The following is a 22,646-nucleotide window of genomic DNA, read 5'->3' on the forward strand; positions in this document are numbered from 1 at the left end:
CTTCTTTCTTACTCACCACTTCCTCTCTGTGATATACCACCACACATGGGAACAGTGATGAAAAGAGTGTCTTCTTGACTCATGGCATGAAGAGATACCTAAAGGAGATACACAGATCTTCAGTCTAAAAGTGAATTTTCCTGGTCAAAAGCTAATATCACGAAGTATCTTCTTTAAATAAGTTTAGAGCCTAATAATCACCAAGTTCATAGAGAAATATGTGTTTTTATCATCAATAAACATTTTCTGGGCAACTAAGATATGTTTTCTAAGTATCAGAACACAAAGATGAAAAGGTGAAAAAACAAACTCCGGGAGGGTAGATATAAGAAAAGATGAATAATCCTCTTTCGCAGCCAGCGCCGGGAGTGATGGGCATCTCTCGGGACAACTGGCACAAGCGCCGCAAGACTGGGGGCAAGAGAAAGCCCTACCACAAGAAGCGGAAGTATGAGCTGGGACGCCCGGCTGCCAACACCAAGATCGGCCCCGCCGCATACACACAGTCCGAGTCCGGGGAGGCAATAAGAAGTACCGTGCCTTGAGGCTAGATGTGGGGAACTTCTCCCGGGGCTCTGAGTGTTGTACGCGCAAAACAAGGATTATTGACGTTGTCTACAACGCATCCAACAACGAACTGGTCCGCACCAAGACCCTGGTGAAGAATTGTATCGTGCTCATTGACAACACACCATACCGACAGTGGTACGAATCCCACTATGCACTGCCCCTGGGCCGCAAGAAGGGGGCCAAGCTGACGCCTGAGGAGGAAGAGATTTTAAACAAAAAACGATCAAAGAAAATTCAGAAGAAGTATGATGAAAGGAAAAAGAATGCCAAAATCAGCAGTCTTCTGGAGGAGCAATTTCAGCAGGACAAGCTTCTTGCATGCCTTGCTTCATGACCAGGCCAGTGTGGCCGAGCAGATGGCTACGTCCTAGAGGGCAAGGAACTAGAGTTCTATCTGAGGAAAAATCAAAAGCCGGAAAGGCAAATAAATCTTCCTCCCACCTTTGGTCATGTAATAAAGGTGTTTATTGTTCAAAAAAAAAAAAAAAAAAAAGAAAAGATGAATAATCCAAGAAGTCATGACAACAAGTGGCACAAATAATGAATATCCTGAGAGTTTAGGTGAAGAACTCCCTGTGTCAGGGAGTGTTTGAGAGAAGAAGGGAAACTGAGCTGGGCTTTGCAGGAATGCAAGGATTAGATAAACAACACGAAAGAGAAAAGTTTTCCAGGAAGAGAAAACTGTATACACAGCAAGAATATACAGAAGCAGGAGTAAATTTATTCCATAATTATGGTCAGGAAACTCAAGTCCATCAAGAACAGTCTTACCCTAAGTGAGACCCTAGAGCAAACTCAAACTGAGAGAAGGACTCTGTAATATTTCTTATTAAAATTAAAGGTATGGCTAGAAAGTACAGCTCATTAGGAGGTAGAATGGGGTGCTTTCATGGTTAGTACTGTCTACACTACACTGTGGTTCAGCTACTGCTTTGTACCATAAGCTTCACGAGGGACAGAGCCTATCCTGCTCACTGTTCAGTCCTAAAGGCATGGCCCACAGTAGATGCTTAGTGATTCCATGTTGAGTGAATGAATGCCAATAAATGGTATGATAGGGGTGCCTGGGTGGCTCAGTGGGTTAAAGTCTCTGCCTTTGGCTCAGGTCATAATCCCAGGGTCCTGGGATCGAGCCCCACATTGGGCTCTCTGCTCAGCGGGGAGCCTGCTTCCCCCCCATCTCTACCTGCCTCTGCGTACTTGTGATCTCTCTCTCTCTCTGTCAAATAAATAAATAAAATCTTAAAAAAAAATGGTATGATAGTGCTTGAGACCCTGGGCTGAGGAGACCCAAGGCAAACATTCATTCAATATTGATGTATTTCACAGGTGCCTGGGTGGCTCAGTGGGTTAAAGCCTCTGCCTTCAGCTCAGGTCATGATCTCAGGGCCCTGGGATGGAGCCCCACTCTCTGCTCCTCGGAGAGCCTGCTTCCTCCTCTCTCTCTGCCTGCCTCTCTGCCGACTTGTAATCTCTGTCTGTCAAATAAATAAATAAAATCTTTAAAAAAATATATTGACATATTCCTGAATAACATTTAGGGAATTAGAAATGGAGTTAGGCATTATACTTCAAGTATTAGGAGAAATCTCTTCAGAGCCTTTAGGCAGTGTGCCCCTGGACTGCAGTTATGGGGGATTTAAGAATCTTAGTGGAGAATTTGGTTAACCTGGTATGTTATTAGGAAATGATAAAATTTATAATGTAATTGTCACTACCCATGCCTTTGTAATCATTTCCTTTTTGTGTTACTGACTTAAGGCTGGTTTCATTAGGCATATCTGGATTGGATTAGAAGGTATTTTAGATTTATCCCAGAGCTAATATTTTAGAGACCAGATCCTTGCAACCCAAAGTAGCTTATCAAATTCTACCAAAACAGATACATTATCATCACAAAACCCAGAGAACCATAAAAATCATTGAAAGCCTCAGGGGAATGGCATTACATGAGGGAGGCTTTTGAACAGGTAACACTCTACTTACTTCCATACTGGGGAGTGTTGCTGTATGTCAAATACAGGCTGTGTGTTAATCCAGCACTCAACCCAGTGGAGGCCATACAGCTGTGTAGAGTGGGCATTTTTTTTTAGAATCAGCTAGAGCTGGATTCAAAGCCTGTGTTCTACTTATATTACTCTCTAAGCTAAAACAAGTGATGAGGATAAACATGGTGCTTACACCATATGATAGTCACAGGACTTCAATAAAATAATGCAAGTAAAGCCCATAGCACAGTGCCTATCACAAATAAGTGCTTGGTAAATGTTAATTCTTTCTCTAAGAATAGTAGAAGTGTGCCTAATACCCAATAGTCTTTTGTTTTCCAAAGAGGAACCCCCCCCCCCCCCGCATATAATCTCTTCAATTCTTTACTTACTTTGATCTTGGATTTGCCTGTGAATCATTTTTGTGTATGCCTCTTCCCCAAATGAATGCTTCTTGCCCTGACTGTAGTGCAGCCCCTGTTCTGGTTTTGTTTCATTGATGATGTTTTGGCATGTGATTCTTGCTGTCTTAGCATATGACTTAAGTTTGCTTCTACTTTCTACTTCCATCCTCCTGATGCTCATAGTGAAATTCACACTAAGAGGGATGCAAACAAGCAGAAAGGAAACAAAATAACCTATATCAGATTGCTTTCTGAGAGCAGCGTTTGATGAGGGAAGAAGAAGACAAGTGAAAAGAATAGAGCACAAAATCACTGCCCCCTTGGTCTCCAATGATAAGGCAGAGTCGGGAGAGTTTCAGGGCTGGGGTGGGGATGGCGGGTAAGATGTATAGAGCTTACTTCTGCTGCTTTATGATGCTGTCTGGGGATTGTGACAGTTAATAGTAACCTCAGTGACAGGAAGGCTTAGTCAAGAAGCCACTTAATCAGCAAATCTTGTTACTCTTAAAAATACCTCCAGTTTCTCTACTTTTGGAAATGGAAAGAAAAAGCTATTTCTGTAGTTTCTCCAATCCTTGAAATTGTAGTTTGGGTGCAAATTTTCAAAGTAGTGTCTGCCAGAGTGCTGCTTTTATAAGCCTAAGAACCAGGCATTCAGCTTTAGAGAAGCCAGGGATTTGGAGGTAAGCCATGGTGGGCCCAAAGCCAGCTCCCAGACTTCTGATGTTTTATGGCATTTACAACTCACCACTCTCCATCAAAACCATTGCCTCAGATGAGGGGATAAGAAAAGAGTGTGGCCTTGTGAAGAGCCCTCCTATTCAGGAAATTACCCTAGGCCATTGGGATACCTGCTCTGCTATAGAAAACCCTGATGTTTGAGCACTGTTTTTTTTTTTTTTAAAGATTTTATTTATTTATTTGACAGAGAGAGATCACAAGCAGACAGAGAGGCAGGCAGAGAGAGAGAGAGAGAGAAGGAAGCAGGCTCCCCGCTGAGCAGAGAGCCCGATGCAGGGCTCAATCCCAGGACCCTGAGATCATGACCTAAGCCGAAGGCAGTGGCTTAACCCACTGAGCCACCCAGGCGCCCTGAGCATTGTTTTGATTCAACATGGTAAAGACTGGAAGAAACTGATGCTAACAATGAAGTTTCTTTACACCTCAGGCATCACATATGCAAAAACATACTGTAGGGGCCTGGTTAGCCAGAGGGAGATGTTTAGTTGTAAACGTAGATTGACTCTGCCCCTCCCAGAGGAATTTACTTGCAAACCCCGGATATAGGGGCGGGCCACGCCAGATGGAGACATCCAATCAGTGGGGGGATCATATATTTACTATGGTAAATTGAAATTCAGTTGGTCACCCATATTGCCGACCTAGCATGACTGTGCAGTTTTCCCTGTTTATGGCAATCTCATTGGCCACCTATGTGTGGGCCGGGCTCAGCCACACCTCTATAAAAGTTAGTCTGTGAGGCTGGTGGGCGTGGTCATCAGGAGGGGCGTGGTCTTCAGGAAGCGGAGTCGGGGTTGTCATCGCCTCTTTGTAAGAGAGGGCCCTGACCGGTCAGTTTGATTTTGGATGCTTGGCACTGAATAAAGCTTTGCTTGACTTTCGCTTTGTGCCGGTCTTGATCCTTTGATCACAGACCCTAACAAAATAAGCCTCAAGATCCCTCCCCACCTTTCAGAGTCATTAAGGCAGTTTAGGAGCAATGAGAGCTGGTTGTCTGGCAGCACTAGGCTCTGTCCATACACAGAAAGTTCTTTTCCTTTAAACACAGTCTTCCTGCAGTACCTCTGCCTAGTCCTCCTTATTCCTGGCAATATTTTACCTCCTCTTTGTTAAATATTTCAGTTTTTCTCTATGTCCAGTAACGTAGTTCAGGGCTTCCCTTCTAACACAAAATATAGTACATTAGATAGTTTTGAAGTGCCTTACAGGAAAGTTAACCATGATTAATGAGATAGAAAATGAGGTACTGCTATTTTTATATTAGTATGATCAAGGAAGATCTCTTTGATAAGGTGAGCAGATAATTGAATAAAGGATGGGACTTGGAAGTGTTGGAGAAAGATGATCTAGGGTAGAGGGAACAGCTCATGCAAAGGCTCTGAGGTGGCAGGAGAGTAAGCAGGTATTCAAGAAAAAGCAAGAAAGTCAGTATGGCTGGAGCACAGCAAATGAAAAGAATGACAGAAGTGAGGTCACAGAATATTGGGGAACCAGATCACTTAAGGTTTAAAGGCTTTTACTCTGAGAAAAACAAGAAACCATTGGAGAGTTTTAAAAGGATCACTGGCTATGTGTTGAGAATAAACTATAAGGAAACAGAAAAGGAAGAAAGAAAACTAATTAAGGAAATTATTGCAATAATTCAGGTGAGAGATGATACCTTAACCAAGGTTATAGCTATGGATATGTGTGAGAAAACTAGAACAGAAAAAGATGCTGAGAATTGGTAGGATTATGGAAATACATCTAAGGTGGAGCCAACAAGATTTCTTAAAAGGTTACTGGTACAATATGAGGAAAGAAAGTTTTTTGGCCCAAACAACTGAATAGATCAATTGCTATTGGTAGAGATGAGCCACCTGCAGGAAAATGAGAGTCGAGGAGAAAATGAGAAGTTCTGTTTCAAACACACTGACTTTAAATTTGTATTAAACATCCTTGTAGAGATTTTGAACAGGCAGAAAGAATTTCAGGTGAGAGGTCTAGAATGAACTATAGCTTTGAGCATTAGTGGCATATAACTATTTAAAGCCATGAGACCACATGAAATTGTAGATAGACACAGGACAGTGTTTAAAGAGGTCAAGTAGATGTGGAGAAGTCTCCAAAGGTGGCTGAGAAGGAGCAGCCAGTGATGTAAGGGGAGAGCGCAGAGACAGTGATGTGCCAAAACCAAATGAAGAATATATACAAGAAGAAAGGAAGTGTCCAACTTTATTGAATACTGCTGTGAGGTCAAGAAAGAGGAGGACTAAGAAATAACCAAAGTGGGGGGCGCCTGGGTGGCTCAGTGGGTTAAGCTGCTGCCTTCGGCTCAGGTCATGATCTCAGGGTCCTGAGATCGAGCCCTGCATCGGGCTCTCTGCTCAGCGGGGAGCCTGCTTCCTTCTCTCTCTCTCTCTCTGCCTGCCTCTCTGTCTGCTTGTGATCTCTCTCTGTCAAATAAATAAATAAAATCTTAAAAAAAAAAAAAGAAATAACCAAAGTGGAAAGTTGAAAAGTGGAAGTTGACCTACAGTTGGACTTTTAATATATTTTTTCTTAAAAATTTAAAGGACCCAAGGATGTGGAGACAAGGAACCATTTATTCTGGATAAATAAAATTAAGAGTTTGGGCCACTATAAAATGAGAAAATTTTGGTGTAGTTGGGGGACATAGAAGAGAGATTGCTGAGAATTAAAGGAAAAGAAGTGTATAATTACTATTAAAATATTTGGGGGACTGCCCTCTCTTTCATAACTATGCTTAATCAACATTACAGCATTGCTTTTCTCATCGAATGCCATTTATATTACATAATTATAAAACTTAACCATGAGATCAAACGAATATGCCAAGAAGTCTCCTTTACTCCCTGATGGCTCCTGTCCTTTGCCCAACTATTTCTGAATTCTGGTTGTTCCACTATTCTTTCAAAGCCTCGGGTATCTTCTTGGGGACATTTCTGGATAGAAATATTCAGAACAGAGCAATCCTTCTCATAAAAACAACAGAGCATAAAGCTTTCAAGAAATGGAATGTGTCTGGATAATATTTCATTTGTTGTCTCATTTCTTCTGAACCATAATATGCTTCATTTCCATTTATAAGCATTGATGAGCATATAGGAAATGATTGAAAAAACTGCCACTTCTATAAGGTTTATTACTTTCTTCTTGATCGAAACATTGCTTGGACATAGTGACACTATTTGGACTTTACATGGTAAAGCTTTTTTTTTTTTAAGATTCTACAGATATTTTAAATTCAACACACTAACTACATCCTGAACTAACATCTAATTCAAGTTCCTAATTATAAAACTGTCTTTCTCTGCTTTCATTTCATACTTTGTGATCAGGACTGGTGTCTTTATGTGTGTGCAAGGCATCTATAGCCAAGCATCTTGCACAACAGAAGCATTTGCATAATGAAACTGACTGATTGGGAAAAACAATACTAAAATTTTTGTCTTAGTCTTGAATTATGAGAAAATCTTGAATTATTAGAAAATATTAAAAATTTTGTCTAAGTCTTTAATAATTAGAAAGATTATTGGAGTGTTTAACAAGAATTTGAACACATCAATGAACAGAAGTATAGACGGGTCTTGCGGTTCAATTTCCTCTTAGTGCTTTAAGTTATTTTCTTATATTTTTCCCCAAGAAACTTACTTATAACTTTTAGTTTAATTGAGGCAGAGATTGTTTTTTGGCTAAGATGAAAAAATAAACAACATTCACAATATGAGTTTATATATGGAAGTATCTTAAGAAAATGTATGTGCTCATATTCGTGTACTAAGATAGAAGATGCTCAAAATTAGGAACCCAAATTACCAAACTGAGCACCGGAAGTTACTTTGGCAGGAAGCCATTCAGGCAAAATGAAAGTTGACAAAATGATAGGAGTTAGGAGAAGAATAAACAGGATAAATGGCATTCTATAGTTGCCTTTTAGAGGCAGCCATTTTGATGTGTGGAAAACACAATACCCAAACAAACTAAATTAAAATTTCAACTCCTTTTAATATTGAGAAATTATGTGTGAAATAATCATTCTCATTCCATTGCCTGGCAAAGAAATCAGTAAGACATGAGCTAAGAGTTGGGGTAGAAGGGAGGGTAAAGATGGGTAGACACCCAGACACCTGGCAGACAAACTACAGATAATCAAGAGGCATGTATTCACCAAACTCATTTTTTAAAAAGGCCATAAACCATTCTTTTTTTTTAACATCTTAATTTAATTGTATTTTTTTCAGTGTTTCAAGATTCATTTTTGCACCACACCCAGTGCTCCATGCAATACATGCCCTCCGTAATATCCACCACAGGGCTCACCCATCCCCCCAACTGCTCCCCCTCCAAAAACCTCAGTTGGATTCTCAGAGTCCACAGTCTCTCATGTTTCATCTCCCCTTCCAATTTACCCCAATTCACTTTTACTTTCCTTCTCCTAATGGCCTCTGTGTTATTCCTTATGCTCCACAAGTAAGTGAAACCGTGTGATAGTTGACTCCTTCTGCTTGACTTATTTCAGTCAGCATTATCTCCAGTCCTGTCCATGTTGATATAAAAGTTGGGTATTCATCTTTTCTGATGGCTGGGTAATATTCCATTATATATATGGACCATATCTTCTTTATCCATTTGTCTGTTGAAGGGCATCTTGTCTCTTTCCACAGTTTGGTGATTGTGTCCATTGCTTCTGTGAACCTTGGGGTACAGATGGCCCTTCTTTTCACTACATCTGTATCTTTGGGGTCAATACCCAGTAGTGCAATTGCAGGGTCATAGAGTAGCCCCATTTTTAATTTTTTGAGGAATCTTTACACTGTTTTCCAAAGTGGATGCCCCAGCTTGCATTCCCACCAACAGTGTAAGACGGTTCCCCTTTCTGCACATCCTTTCCAATGCTTGTTGTTTACTGTCTTGTTAATTTTGGCCATTGTAACTGGTGTAAGGTGGTATCTCAATGAGGTTTTGATTTGAATTTCCCTGGTGGCTAATAATGATATCCAGATATGGACCCTCAATTGTATGGTCAAATAATATTTGACAAAGCAGGAAAAAATATACAGTGGAAAAAAGACAATCTCTTCAATAAATGGTGCTGGGTAAATTGGACAGCTATGTGTAGAAGAATGAAACTCGACCATTCTATCACACCATACACAAAGATAAACTTAAAATGCATAAAAGACCTCAATGTGAGGCAGGAATCTATCAAAATCCTAGAGGAGAACATAGGCAATAACCTCTTAGACATTGGCCACAGCAACTTCTTTCAAGACATGTCTCCAAAGGCAAAGGAAACAAAAGTGAAAATGAACTTTTGGGACTTCATCAAAATCCAAAGCTTTCTCACAGCAAAGGAAACAGTGAGCAAAACAAAGAGGCAATCCACGGAATGGGAGAAGATATTCACAAATGACACTTCAGAAAAAGGGCTGCTATCCAAGATCTATAAATAACTCCTTAAACTCAACACCCAAAAAGTGGATAATCAAGTCCAAAAATGGGCAGAAGACATGAACAGACACTTGTCCAAAGAAGACATACAGATGGCTAACAGACACATGAAAAAATGTTCATCATCATTAGCCATCAGGGAAATTCAAATCAAAACCACCAATCATTCTTAACTAAAGCAACTATCCATTCTCTAAGAATTTACATGAATGAGTGGTCCAAGTGTCTGATTTCTCTTTTAAAGCTATAGCCATACTAATTTACTTTAAATCAATACATAGAACCTCTGCTTAATCATGATAGCTGGTTTTTAAAATTTAAAAATCAATATAGGCATAAATCCTTTTTGTGGGCTACCTGGGAAGCCTAGGGGAAAAAATTTTGGAAAGAGAGGAAAGTTTGGCAGTAATTTGACCCACTAATATTAACTTAGATCTCCATAGGGAGTCCTTCATTATATACTTAATGATTTTCTCAGTACTCAATAAAATTCATATATAAATATCCTTAAAATGAGAGTCTCCTAAGATTTCCTGGAGTTAATGTGTTCTATTTCTTGGTAATTAAAAAAGACGGGGAAGGTTGTATATTAAATTAACATATTTTGACTCAGTTGTGCCAAATAGTGATCTTGTTAAATGTGTTTAAAAGCCTGTCTAGTCAAAAGAGTCTTGAGAAAATGTCTCCACAAAGTTTTCTTGTTTCAACAGAAATCTTATGGATAGGAATTGATTTGGATTTATAGAATGTGGAGAATTTTATTCTTTTCATTATGAGAATGATAGATGGAAAGTTTTCTTCATTGCTTGGAAGGATGTATGATTGTGCCTTTTAGAGACCACCAGACCAATTTCTTATTTCCTACTACAATAAAATATCAGAGACCCAGAATTCTTGAGAAATGGTAAAATCTGGTGAGTGCTCTATTTTATTTTTCTGATGTTTAAGAATTTTTTTCTGTGCATGGTTGTTTGAACAATCATGTTAGAAGAAGTGGGTATAAAGAAAACATTATAAAATATATTATTCCTTTCTTCTGAGTTAGTTGAATGCTATTAATTTAATAATTTTTTTATTATCTTTTTGCTACATTTGCAACACTGGATAAAGAACTATATGTTTTTGCCTTCAAAAAGGTCACTATTTAATAGGAGGAGAGAGGGATGTGCATGCAATTATATATTAATCAAAATAGCCTAACTGCTATAACAATATTAATGTTCAAAGGTTTAACACAACAAGACTTTCTTTCTTGGTTATATTGCTGTCCACTGTGGCTATGCAGAGAGAGTGAAGTGGGCTTTCTGCTCCACACAGTCCATTCAGGCTCCTTCCATCTGGTGTCTGTGTCATCTTTTTGGTCCTCAGAGAGCTCCACTGATTTTCTATATCTGTCTAGTGGGCCAGGAAAAAAAATAACATGGAGAATTACAAGGGAGGTTTCATGCGCCAGATCTGGGGAGCCATCTTTACACATTCCATTGGTCAGAACTCAGTCATATGGCTGTGTCAAATCTAAATGTTTTATCCACTTCAGAGGGCTTTAAAGATATTTAAAATACATACATCTATCTATTGATCTATCTATCTATCATCTATCTATCTATATCTCCATATATGTGTAAGTTTGTTTCTGGGCCTTCTATTATGATACATTCAATTATTTATCTCTGTATTATAAGTCTGTTATTTATTAAGTAGAGATTCCTCATTATTTTGTTCTCATTTTGCAAAACAGCCCTGGCAATTATCTCCTGTTTGTGCTTTTCCATCAGAATTTTATTTTATTTTAAGATATTATTTATTTATTTGACAGAGATCACAAGTAGGCAGAGAGGCAGGCAGAGGGAGAGGGGAAAGCAGGCTCCCCACTGAGCAGAGAGCCCGATGGAAGGCTCGATCCCAGGACCCTGGGATCGTGACCTGAGCCAAAGGCAGAGACTTTAACCCACTGAGCCACCCAGGTACCCCACCATCAGAATTTTAAATTACCTTATGAAAGTTTCATGAAAGAGCTTGTACCACAAAAATTTTTTTCAATTGCATTTGATTATGACTTTATTAGAATTAAATTTTTTTAGAATTAAATTTTTATGTGATTACCCCAGACTTTATTACATTGTAGTTGCTCAATAAACACTATTTATTGACTAAATAAAAGAAAGACGACAATTCAAACTTGAGGACAATGTGCCCATTCTAAGTTTTCAGAATATATATTCAGAATTGCAAACTAATTTGAAGACTGAGCAGCACAAAACTGAAAATTTAACTGTTGCTGACTCTCTGTCATGCAATCCACTGATGATACTCATTTTTCAGGACACTGGACTTACTCAGCTATTTAAACATGATAACATATGTAAAGTGCCTAGCACATCAGTCAATCTTGTTATGGTAACAACAGAGGGTATGATTGAATAAATGGTAATTCCCTCTTGCTATTCCACTTTTTAGCAAACCTCATTAAATCCCCATGCAAAAATTAAAAAAAAAAAAACAGCCTGGGGAAATAAAACATAAACATTGATATTTTATTTGTGACTTTTAGAAAACGATGTAATGCTTTCAGTTTATTACTGCTTTATTTATGTAATATTTTTATATAATACTTTTAAGTTTATTACTACAAAATCAATTAATTGGAGTGCCAACAAGCTACAGCTACTATTTTTGCTTGATTGCTTACTGAAGTTTAATAGCAGAATACGTAAACTTAAAAGTTATTTTATAAAACACAAGATTATCTTCTAAATATCTACAAAATTTAATATAGCTCTGTAGTGGTATGCTTTTTCTGAAAGGTAAATGACTACTGATATAAGTTGATGAGTAAATCTTAGTATTACACAAAAAATAGCTGTGACACAAAGATTTTCCAAGAAAAGAAACAAATGCCAACTAGTTTGCTTACCTATATAAAAACACTCTAGTTGAATGACACAATCCCAGTGTTGCAAGTTGCCTTGATAAGATTCATTACTATTTCCTTCCTCTCTCCCTACCTCCCTTCCCAACAATGACTCTGTTTCTAATCAGGAAGAACAAAGTTCATGGCTGAAAGCCAGTTTGGAAATCCAGATGGGTAGCAGGAAACCATAGGTTTGATTTTTCTGTTTACAGGCCCAAATAAAGAGGTTGACATGTTCTCTCAAATTGACAGGGTTGGTCATTAATGGTTCATTCTTTCCCTGAACCTGTAGACAGATGTGAAGGATAAGGAGACTCAGCACAGATGTATTATGATACAGTAACATTACAAGTGGTGAGACAGATGTGAGCAGGTCCCAAGCTCTTGTCAGGAAATGGTAAACAACACCTTTCAAGGTGTCTATGAAAAAAAAAATTCCCAACTTCAACTTCTGACTTGACTTTACCACCAATCTACTATCATACTATCTCACGTAAAAGAAAATGACGTAGATCTTGTGCTCATAAACACATGTGGGTCTTCTAGAATATAGAGCAGTCAATTTGGAGTTTTAGCAAATTAGCAGAGGATAGCTCTGAAATAAGAGTCATTCATAAAACTGTCTTGAACACTAGAAACAAATAAAAAACACAAGTACTACTTACCAGGTAGCACTTTGAGTTCTCTCTTATGCTGAACCTTGAATATAATAGGAATGTGCCACAGCTGGAGAGCAGAACCATTCTCTGTCTCCTTGTTACCCAGAAATTAATGGCACACCCTTGTGTTCCACAAGGGCATGGGGTGGAGGGATGGGTTCAGACTCCTGTGTCAGGCAGTTTGAGTTGGACCCCAACTGTTACTTATCAGCCATGTCCTCAGCCCAGGCCCTTGGAATCAGTCCTTCTGTCTGAAATAAGGAAATAAAACACTGATCAGATTGCTGTGAGGATAAAATCAATGAAGTAGCTCCTGTTAGAAAAGGCCTCCATATCTCACATTACTCACCATGGACTCTAAAGTACCTAAAATCCCTGCAATGCTCATGACTGTGAGATAAGGCAGGGGTGATGCAGTAAAAATGGGAATGTATTGGGTGATGGTGGTAGGAGTGAATGGCATTTTTATTTCGATTTTTTTAATGAAATATTTTTATTGCATGTATTTAAGAGAAATTTGAATCACATATGCATTTCTCATTTGTTTTAATACTTTGATCCATTATTTCACATGTCATCACCTGTCCAGGAGTATCAAATTTTCTCTGCCCATCCAGACATTTAGTAAAGAAAGTCAGTCATTTGCTTCCCCTGTCAGTTGTCTTTTCCTCCTTTACAATGTAAAATTCTACTTATTGTGTTTTGGGGGGGGAAAATGAAAAATGGATGTTTTAGCTGGTTTTAATATAATATTAGCAAACTATGTGTTTAAGATCATGTGGTAACTTGAAGATGTACTTTTGATTCAAGTTGTACAGCATAATTTTAAAGTTTTTTTGTAAAATGCAATAATAATATAATTATATTTAATATTTCTTGAATTACCAAGTTCAGTTTTGCATGTAGAATTTAAGTGTACTAAAATTGAACGTATTTATTTCTTTATCCTTCAAAAATTTTTATTTTACATCTACTATGTGTACAGCCTTATGCGACATTAAACAGTTGTTCTAAATATGGTGTCTGTATTCAAGGAATTTATGCCATAATAGTTAGGATTTAATATATGGAGATTTCAAATGCAAAATAGTATGTGCAGTTGGTATGAGCTTCCATCTTTTCCAATTCAAAGGTGCCTTCTGAAGGTGATGATATACCAACAAGTGATTATAATGCAGACACACAATCACACCATTTATAACTAGATATACAGCATACACAAAAATTCCCTTTAACGTCATAGGGTGATGTTAAACTCTTTAACATAAAAATTTATTTTCCTCAAGGCATTATCTATTTTCTATATCACAAACCCCTCCCAATTTCTTCCCCCAATTCTCCCTAAATGTGGAGTTATTCAAACTAAATGGGTGCCCCTGGAATTAATACAATTTTTATATTGCACGTGGGTTGTTTTTTTATAATGCTTTACTGTAAAGTGGAGGGGGTAGGGAGGGAAAGGCTTACTGCTGAGGCAACATTGAACGGACAAGAACAGTTTCAGCCTTTACTGAGATTTTAGCTCTGCTTGAATAAACTCTTACTAGATTCTTAGATTACCTCATTCATTACTCTGAAAAGTTCTCATCCTTATGTTTTCCATTTCTTTGGAAACCAGAGATTTGTTCTTCTGCATTCACTGACTTTACACATTCTGTTTCAACAATGTAACATGGATTTCTTTCCCTCTTCTAGGACAATAGAAATATTTTTCTTCTGAACATTTCCAACCATTTAACATTCTACAAACATTTGCATGTGTCCTTCCAGATATTCAACTGGAGTATAACCAAAACCTAATGCATAGTTTACAGTTAGATTAACACCAAGATAAGACTTACAACATATGGCCTAATCAGTATATAGCACTATAGATGGACTGACTTGGGAAGTCATCTATGTTTTACAACCACTCTTTAGCACTCTTTTTCTTATCTTCCTTATTCCTTGTCAGAAATAAAGATGCATGGTTCCTTTACTTTACTCAATGTTTTTCTTTTTTAAAAATTTAATTTAATTTTATTCTTTCAGTGTTCCAAGATTCATTGTTTATGTACCACACCCAGTTCTCCATGCAATATGTGCCCTTCTTAATACCCACAACCAGGCTCACCCAACCCCCCACCCCCCTCCCCTCCAAAACCCTCAGTTTGTTTCTCAGAGTTCACAGTCTCTCATGGGTTATCTCCCCCTCCAATTTCACCCAGCTCACTTCTCCTCTCCATCTCCCAGAGTCTTCCATGTTATTCCTTATGCTCCACAAGTAAGTGAAACCATATGATAATTGACTCTATCTGCTTGACTTATTCACTCAGCATAATTTCTTCCAGTCCCATCCATGTTGATAGAAAAGTTGGGTATTCATCCTTTCTTTTTTTTTTTTAAAGATTTTATTTATTTATTTGACAGAGAGATTACAAGTAGGCAGAGAGGCAGGCAGAGAGAGAGAGGAGGAAGCAGGCTCCCTGCTGAGCAGAGAGCCCAACGCGGGACTCGATCCCAGGACCCTGAGATCATGACCCGAGCCAAGGCAGCAGCTTAACCCACTGAGCCACCCAGGCGCCCGGGTATTCATCCTTTCTGATGGAGGCATAATACTCCATTGTATATGTGGACCATATCTTCTTTATCCATTTGTCCATTGAAGGGCATTTTGGTTCTTTCCACAGTTTGGCAACTGTGGCCATTGCTGCTATGAACATTGGGGTACAGGTGGCCCTTCTTTTAACTACATCTGTGACTTTGGGGTAAATACCCAGGAGTTGCAGGGTCCCAATTACAGGGTCATAGGGAAGCTCTATTTTTAATTTCTTAAGGCATCTCCACACTATTCAAAGTGGCTGCACCAACTTGCATTCCCACTAAGAGTGTAAGAGGGTTCCTCTTTCTCTACATCTTCTCCAACACTTGTTGTTTACTGCCTTGTTAATTTTTGCCATTCTAACTGGTGTAAGGTGGTATCTCAGTGTGGTTTTGATCTGAATCTCCCTGATGGCTAAAGATGAGGAACATTTTTTTTTTCTAATGTGTCTGTTAGCCATTTGTATGTCTTCTTTAGACAGGTGTCTGCTCATGTCTTCTGCCCATTTTTTAATATGATTATCTGTTTTGTGTGTGTTGAATTTGAGGAGTTCTTTATAGATCCCGGATATCAGCCCTTTGTCTGTAGTGTCATTTGTGAATATCTTCTCCCATTCCGTGGATTGCCACTTTGTTCTGTTGACTGTTTCCTTTGCTGTGTGAAAGCTTTTGATCTTGATGAAGTCCCAAAAGTTCATTTTCATTTTTGTTTCCTTTGCCTTTAGAGACATGTCTTGAAAGAAGTTGCTGTGGATGATGTTGAAGAGGTTACTGCCTATGTTCTCCTCTAGGATTTTGATAGATTCCTGCCTCACATTGAGGTCTTTCATCCATTTTAAGTTTATTTTTGTGTATGGTGTGAGAGAATGGTCGAGTTTCATTCTTCTACACATAGCTGTCCAATTTACCCAGTACCATTTATTGAAGAGACTGTCTTTTTTCCACTGTATATTTTTTCCTGCTTTGTCAAAGATTATTTGACCATAGAGTTGTGGGTCTGTATCTGGGCTCTCTACTCTGTTCCACCAGTCTATGTGTCTGTTTTTGTGCCAGTATCAACCTGTCTTGGTAATCACAGCTTTGTAATAAAGCTTGAAATCAGGCAACATGATGCCCCCAGTTTTGTTTTTCTTTTTCAACATCTCCTTAGCAATTCAGAGTCTCTTTTGGATTAACATCTTGGTCTTCAGTTACTTTTGCAAACTAGTTAGTTAATCTGTGACTATGTAGGGAATTCATAGACAGGAACACCATGTACAAAAACTTGGAATATAAAAGGGCATTTAGAAGTTCATCAGAGGGCTGGCCTGGGAGGGATATAGTGGTCACACGGCAGCCCTTGGATAAGTAAATATGAGAGTCCTTAGGGTTAGAAAAGAGTAGTAAAGCAAAGTGGAGTTGGGGGAGCGGAATGGGAGACTGTACATTGAAACATTTGGAGCTGGAGCCATCCTTGATTCCCCTCTCATACCTAAAGCCAAATCATCAGCCAATTCTACTTCCAAGGTTTTTCCAGGATGCAACCAGTTTTCACCACCTCCATAGATACCTGGTCTCCACCACCTTCTTACATCCTATTTATCACATCCTAGCTTCCCACTTGTGCTTCGCATACTCTTCTCTCCTGCTGTCTGCTCTCTGAGTGTGTCTTTTAAAACAAAATGTCAGGTCCTATCACTCCTTGCTCAGAACTGTCTAATGGTTTCCCATGTCACAAAAGAATAGTAATAATTCCAAATCCTTTCTACGGTCTGCTTTCCTGGACCCATGCATTCTAGCTCCCACCAACCTTCTGACTCTCCTCCTTTACCTACTGTGCCCCAGATGCATGGACCTTCTTACTGTAACTTGAACACGCTCCAGCCTCAGGACATTTGCACATTTCCTTCCCTTTCTTTGGAACTTTCTACTTTCAGGAATCTACAGTACTCACTCCTTCAGTTTATTCAGGTCTAAACTCAAATATCACTTTTTTCATCTCTAAGACCCTTCTGGACCACCCTGTTGAATGTGGCACCATGTACCCCATTATCCCCTATCCCCCAATGTTGGTCTTGTATTTGACCAACACTGCACAATGACAGCACACCATTGGATTTGCAGAGATGTACAACCACCTCACAAGAGCATGAGCTGCCACACTTGTAAGAATCTGAAGCCCTCCCTTTGAGTTGCTCTAATCTGCCCTCAGAGTGCCAGGAACTAGGCTTTGTGGACTTCAAATGTCTCTGCTATGAAACCCATCCAGCAAAGCAAGGGCCAGGAACATAGCCAGTTATGAGAAATCCTAAATATCAAATACACCAGGAATACATGCAATGCATTTATTTCACCCTTCTAGAAGCTTTTTCCTAGAAGCCTACCTACAAGAACACCTTAAAATACAGAAACACATGTGTGCTCAAAAAGAATGAGTATTCTATTGTTTTTGGGTGGAATGTTGTATATATATCTATGAGGTCCCTCTGATCCAGTGAGTAATAAAAAAATTTATACATACTAAGTAAATAAATAAATAAATAAATAGAAACATTTCTAAGCAATCTCACAAAAACTTTAAATTTTTTCCCCTGGAAAATAACAAAACAGTCTCTCAAGAGCCATGATCTGTGCTGCAGAGAAATCTCAGTGGGAGTTAGGTCTCAATGATGGCTGGTTGCTGTCGGGTCGACCAGAACATCTCTGAGGGTAGTGAATGCTGTGGTGTGGAAACCAGTGACTGCTGCATACTCATTCTCCCAGGGCTGGGAATGTTGCCTGTGATGGCTCATGCCAGGTTCCTCTCTGGGTCTCGCCCTTAGTGAAAAGGAGCTGTCTTACCCAAAGACATTCCCTACCTAGAGGCAGTCTACATCTGTGACTCATCGATATGGAGATAAAAGGCATGGTGTATATACTTCAGTTTGAAATAACTCTGAAAGGTTTTCCCAGCTTCAGAGCACCTTGTGCGACCGGCTGCAGCCCTTCTTGCAACTGATCCATCAAGCCTTGCTTGCTTCACTCCCTCACAGGGAGTGTGTACCTAAGTGTGCCTCCCACTTAACTTCCTGCATTCAGATCTCCATTTCAGAGTTTGTTTCCCACAGGACCCAACCTCAGACACTGACACAATTCAATCTAATTATTGCCATGGACAGAAGAACCAACCTGCACCATCTGGGGTCAGGTTATTGGCATCGGAACTGATTCAGGACCTTCCTGGAACTGTTCGTGTAAGGAGAATGAGACCACAGAGTTCAAACTTTCTGCCTGGGATTCAGAATAGAGCAGTCTTTGGAGATCAGAAAAAGTTCTAGCTGACCAGTTCTAAGTGGAAGAGTGGCTGGAAGTGAGACACATATGTTTGTTCTCACTGCGTGCTTCAGAGGCCTTGCAGGTGTAGAGGGCTCACGTTCTCTCCCCACCAACCCTACCCCGCTTGTGAGGTTCCTATTAAAACGGCAAGGTGCTTAAACCTGCTTGCATCCTCCTGATCTGTATCCCTGCATTCTCTGCCAGGGAACTGTAGCACTACAGGATATGTGAGGTCAAAGGAACTCAATCCTGCAGTGTTTTTTGCTGTTGTTGTCTCACAAGACAGCATTCAAGGGGGCCGCAGTCTTATCTGAAACTTAGAGGTCCTCTTGCAAATTCATGTGGATGTTGGAAGAATTTATTTCCTTATATCTGTCGAGCTCAAGATGACTAGATTCTTCAGGGCCAAAAGGGAAAAGAGAACCTCTGCTGTCTGGAGTCCGTAAGCTTAGGAGAAGAATAAGCCCTCTTTTAAAGGACTACCTGATTATGGTATGCCCATCCAGGATAATATCCTTTTGATTAATTTAAAGTCAAACTGATTAGGATCCTTACTTTCACCTGCAAAATCCTTTCATAACACAACACGATCACCAGAGAGAGATCATGTGATCGTTGCCCTCTCCTGTTAAAAGCTAGATGCAGGTCCTGCCCACACTCTGAGGAAGGAGGTTTGGTAAAGGCATAGATACCAGGAAGCAGTGATTACAGGGGTCATCTTAGAAGGTTGCTACCAGAGGGAGATTCTTAGAGGAAGAATAAAAGCCAACTAAGCTTAATTCAAGATAAGGAAATGAAGTCTGAAAATGGTAAGAAACTTACTCACGGGTTGTATCATGGCTGAACCAGGTTTCTAATTAGGAGTGCCTGAAGTTAGGGATTATTCATTTAACCTCTTTGTCCTAAATCATATATTTGAAAAACAAATGAAGACTGTTGTGAGGTTTACTGGTAAGAAACCTGGACAGAAAGACCTGTTTTCTCTTCCAAATTTGTCATCTAACTAGCCAGGTATAACCTGTGGTAGCTACTTAACTCTGTGTCTCATTCTTTCTTCCCTACTGCTTTTTGTGAGGATTACTGAAAAGAACAAAACACCACAAACAGCAGGTACCCATACATGCTCATTAAACTAAAATGAAAGGTAGCAATTTTAAGTAGAAGGAGCTTGACCAATTGAGCTGCTTCCTTATTCTTCCAAGTTTGGTCTAGAATGTTATGAGAATTGGTGAGATTAGAGGAAGGACAAGGATCCTAGAAAGCGACAGTGAATGTTCCTGAGACACCAGTGCCCCCTCTGACAGTCTCCTGAAAGCCAGAGGCACATTGGAGCAATTCTGAGCAGCACAGTTTTAGGATCAGATTTCTAGTTCAGAAAATTTTCTCTGATGGTGGAGTGAAAAAGGAGACCAAATAGGAAGCCGCTACAGAATTTTGGGTGAGAGATAATGTTAACCTGAATCAAGGAGGCAAAAAGGGGGCTGGAGAGGAAGAGGAAAGCCTCTGTAGATACAGAGCCTATAGGATTTTGTCATTTATGGGTGAAGATAAATAAGGAGCCTAAACAAAGTCTAAAATAATTGAAGAGCTAGGAATAAAAGCAGCAAGATTCCTATGAGAAGAGGAAAACGCCCTTTCTGGTCACCATCTCTCAGAGTCAGGGCAAAAAGGATTTATCAGAGCTCTAATAGCAGGTGAGGTGAATAAAAGCACCTCTAAGGCTGGGTTCCTTTGCTCACATTAGTCTGAAACCCTGGGATTGGCAGAAGCATCACCTGGGAAGTTGCTAGAACTTGTTCCACCCCAGACCTATTGAATCAGAAACTAGGCATAGGGCCCAACAATCTGTTTTATCAAGTCCTCCTGGTGATTTCTATGCACATTATAAAGTTTGTGCACTTTTCTTGAATTATGGTTCTGAAAATACATCCATTCATAAAACCTTTGCACTGTTAGACCAGGGGCATCTGAAATGGGCCAGGACTCAACTGGCTAGACATGTTGGCTAGGCATGTGAGAATGTAATGAGAAAAATGCTTACCTTTCACCTCCACCTGAGGATGCTAAATGAAACCTTCCAAATTCTTGAGAGAAAGATGCCTCTGACTCCTATCATGTTTTCCTTTAAGTCTTGCTCAAAAGAAAACCTTTTCTTATCTACAAAGATTTATTAGAGGGGAGGGAGGGGGGAGAGGGAAGAAGAAGGGGGGAGAGGGAGGGGAGGGGAGGGGGGAAGGTAGAATGGAGAGCAGAGAGAGGGGGAGAGGAAGAGAAGGGAGAGAGAGAAAGGGGGAGATAGAGGAGGGAGAGAGAGAGGAGGAAGGGGGGAGAGAAGGAAGAGAAGGGGGGAGGGTGGAGAGAGGGAAAGAGAAGGGGGAGGAAGACAGAGAAAGGAGGGAGAGGGAAAGAGAGAAGGGGGAAATAGAGAAGGGGGGAGAGGGAGAGACAGAAAGGGGAAGAGAGAGAAGGGGGGAGAGAGAGAGAGAAGGGGGGAGAGAGAGAGGAGGGGGAGGGAGGGAGAGAAAGGGGGAGAGTTGAGCTAATGGCATATCCAGTATTTTAATTTTTATGTTTTTTTCATGTCCCAGAATTTTTGGCCCTATAGATTTAGTTGTGGCAAGAGGGAACCTATTCATCTGAACCTATTACTGAAGGAAGATTTTCAGAATTGTGTTGATCCTACAGCAAGGCAAAACCAGTCAAACTCCTATGCTCTGAAAAGGTTCTGTGAACATTTTTATCTTCTCTAAAGCTAGCATTTGGGGACTGGGGGCATTAAATTTCCATTGACAGAGATTTGAAGTATTCAAAGGTGGCAGGTACTCCAAACTTCAAAGTGGTTCTAGGGGAAGGTTTTACAGTCTTCCATATATCTTTGAGACAGAGAGAAAAAGCCATCTCTCTGAAGGAGCATCTCAGTCCCACTATTCTTTAACACCTTAACTTCATCTTAAAATTAGGGCATTGAATAAGTTAGGGTGTTTTTCTTGTTGTTGTTGTTGTTGTTTTTATTTTTTATAAACATATATTTTTTTTCCCCAGGGATACAGGTCTGTGAATCACCAGGTTTACACACATCACAGCACTCACCAAAGCACATACCCTCCCCAATGTCCATAATCCCACCCCCTTCTCCCGACCCCCTCCCCCCAGCAACCCTCAGTTTGTTTTGTGAAATTAAGAGTCACTTATGGTTTGTGTCCCTCCCAATCCCATCTTGTTTCATTGATTCTTCTCCTACCCACTTAAGCCCCCATGTTGCATCACCACTTCCTCATATCAGGGAGATCATATGATAGTTGCCTTTCTCTGCTTGACTTATTTCGCTAAGCATGATACGCTCTAGTTCCATCCATGTTGTCGCAAATGGCAAGATTTCATTTCTTTTGATGGCTGCATAGTATTCCATTGTGTATATATACCACATCTTCTTGATCCATTCATCTGTTGGTGGACATCTAGGTTCTTTCCATAGTTTGGCTATTGTGGACATTGCTGCTATAAACATTCGGGTGCACATGCCCCTTTGGATCACCACGTTTGTTTCTTTAGGGTAAATACCCAATAGTGCAATTGCTGGGTCAAAGGGCAGTTCTATTTTCAACATTTTGAGGAACCTCCATGCTGTTTTCCAGAGTGGCTGCACCAGCTTGCATTCCCACCAACAGTGTAGGAGGGTTCCCCTTTCTCCGCATCCTCGCCAGCATCTGTCATTTCCTGACTTGTTTATTTTAGCCATTCTGACTGGTGTGAGGTGATATCTCATTGTGGTTTTGATTTGTATTTCCCTGATGCCGAGTGATATGGAGCACTTTTTCATGTGTCTGTAGGCCATCTGGATGTCTTCTTTGCAGAAATGTCTGTTCATGTCCTCTGCCCATTTCTTGATTGGATTATTTGTTCTTTGGGTGTTGAGTTTGCTAAGTTCTTTATAGATTCTGGACACTAGTCCTTTATCTGATATGTCGTTTGCAAATATCTTCTCCCATCCTGTCAGTTGTCTTTTGATTTTGTTAACTGTTTCCTTTGCTGTGCAAAAGCTTTT

General features: G+C 39.8%; 1 pseudogene; it reads left to right on the forward strand.

The window, feature by feature from the left end:
- The first annotated feature begins 351 nt into the window (after positions 1-351).
- On the forward strand, positions 352-1,013 carry LOC101693756 (annotated as a pseudogene).
- The last annotated feature ends 21,633 nt before the right edge of the window (positions 1,014-22,646 follow it).

The sequence above is a fragment of the Mustela putorius genome, unplaced genomic scaffold (assembly GCF_011764305.1).
Source record: "Mustela putorius furo isolate JIRA1106 unplaced genomic scaffold, ASM1176430v1.1 tig00003898_pilon_pilon_pilon, whole genome shotgun sequence".
Taxonomy (NCBI): Eukaryota; Metazoa; Chordata; class Mammalia; order Carnivora; family Mustelidae; genus Mustela; species Mustela putorius.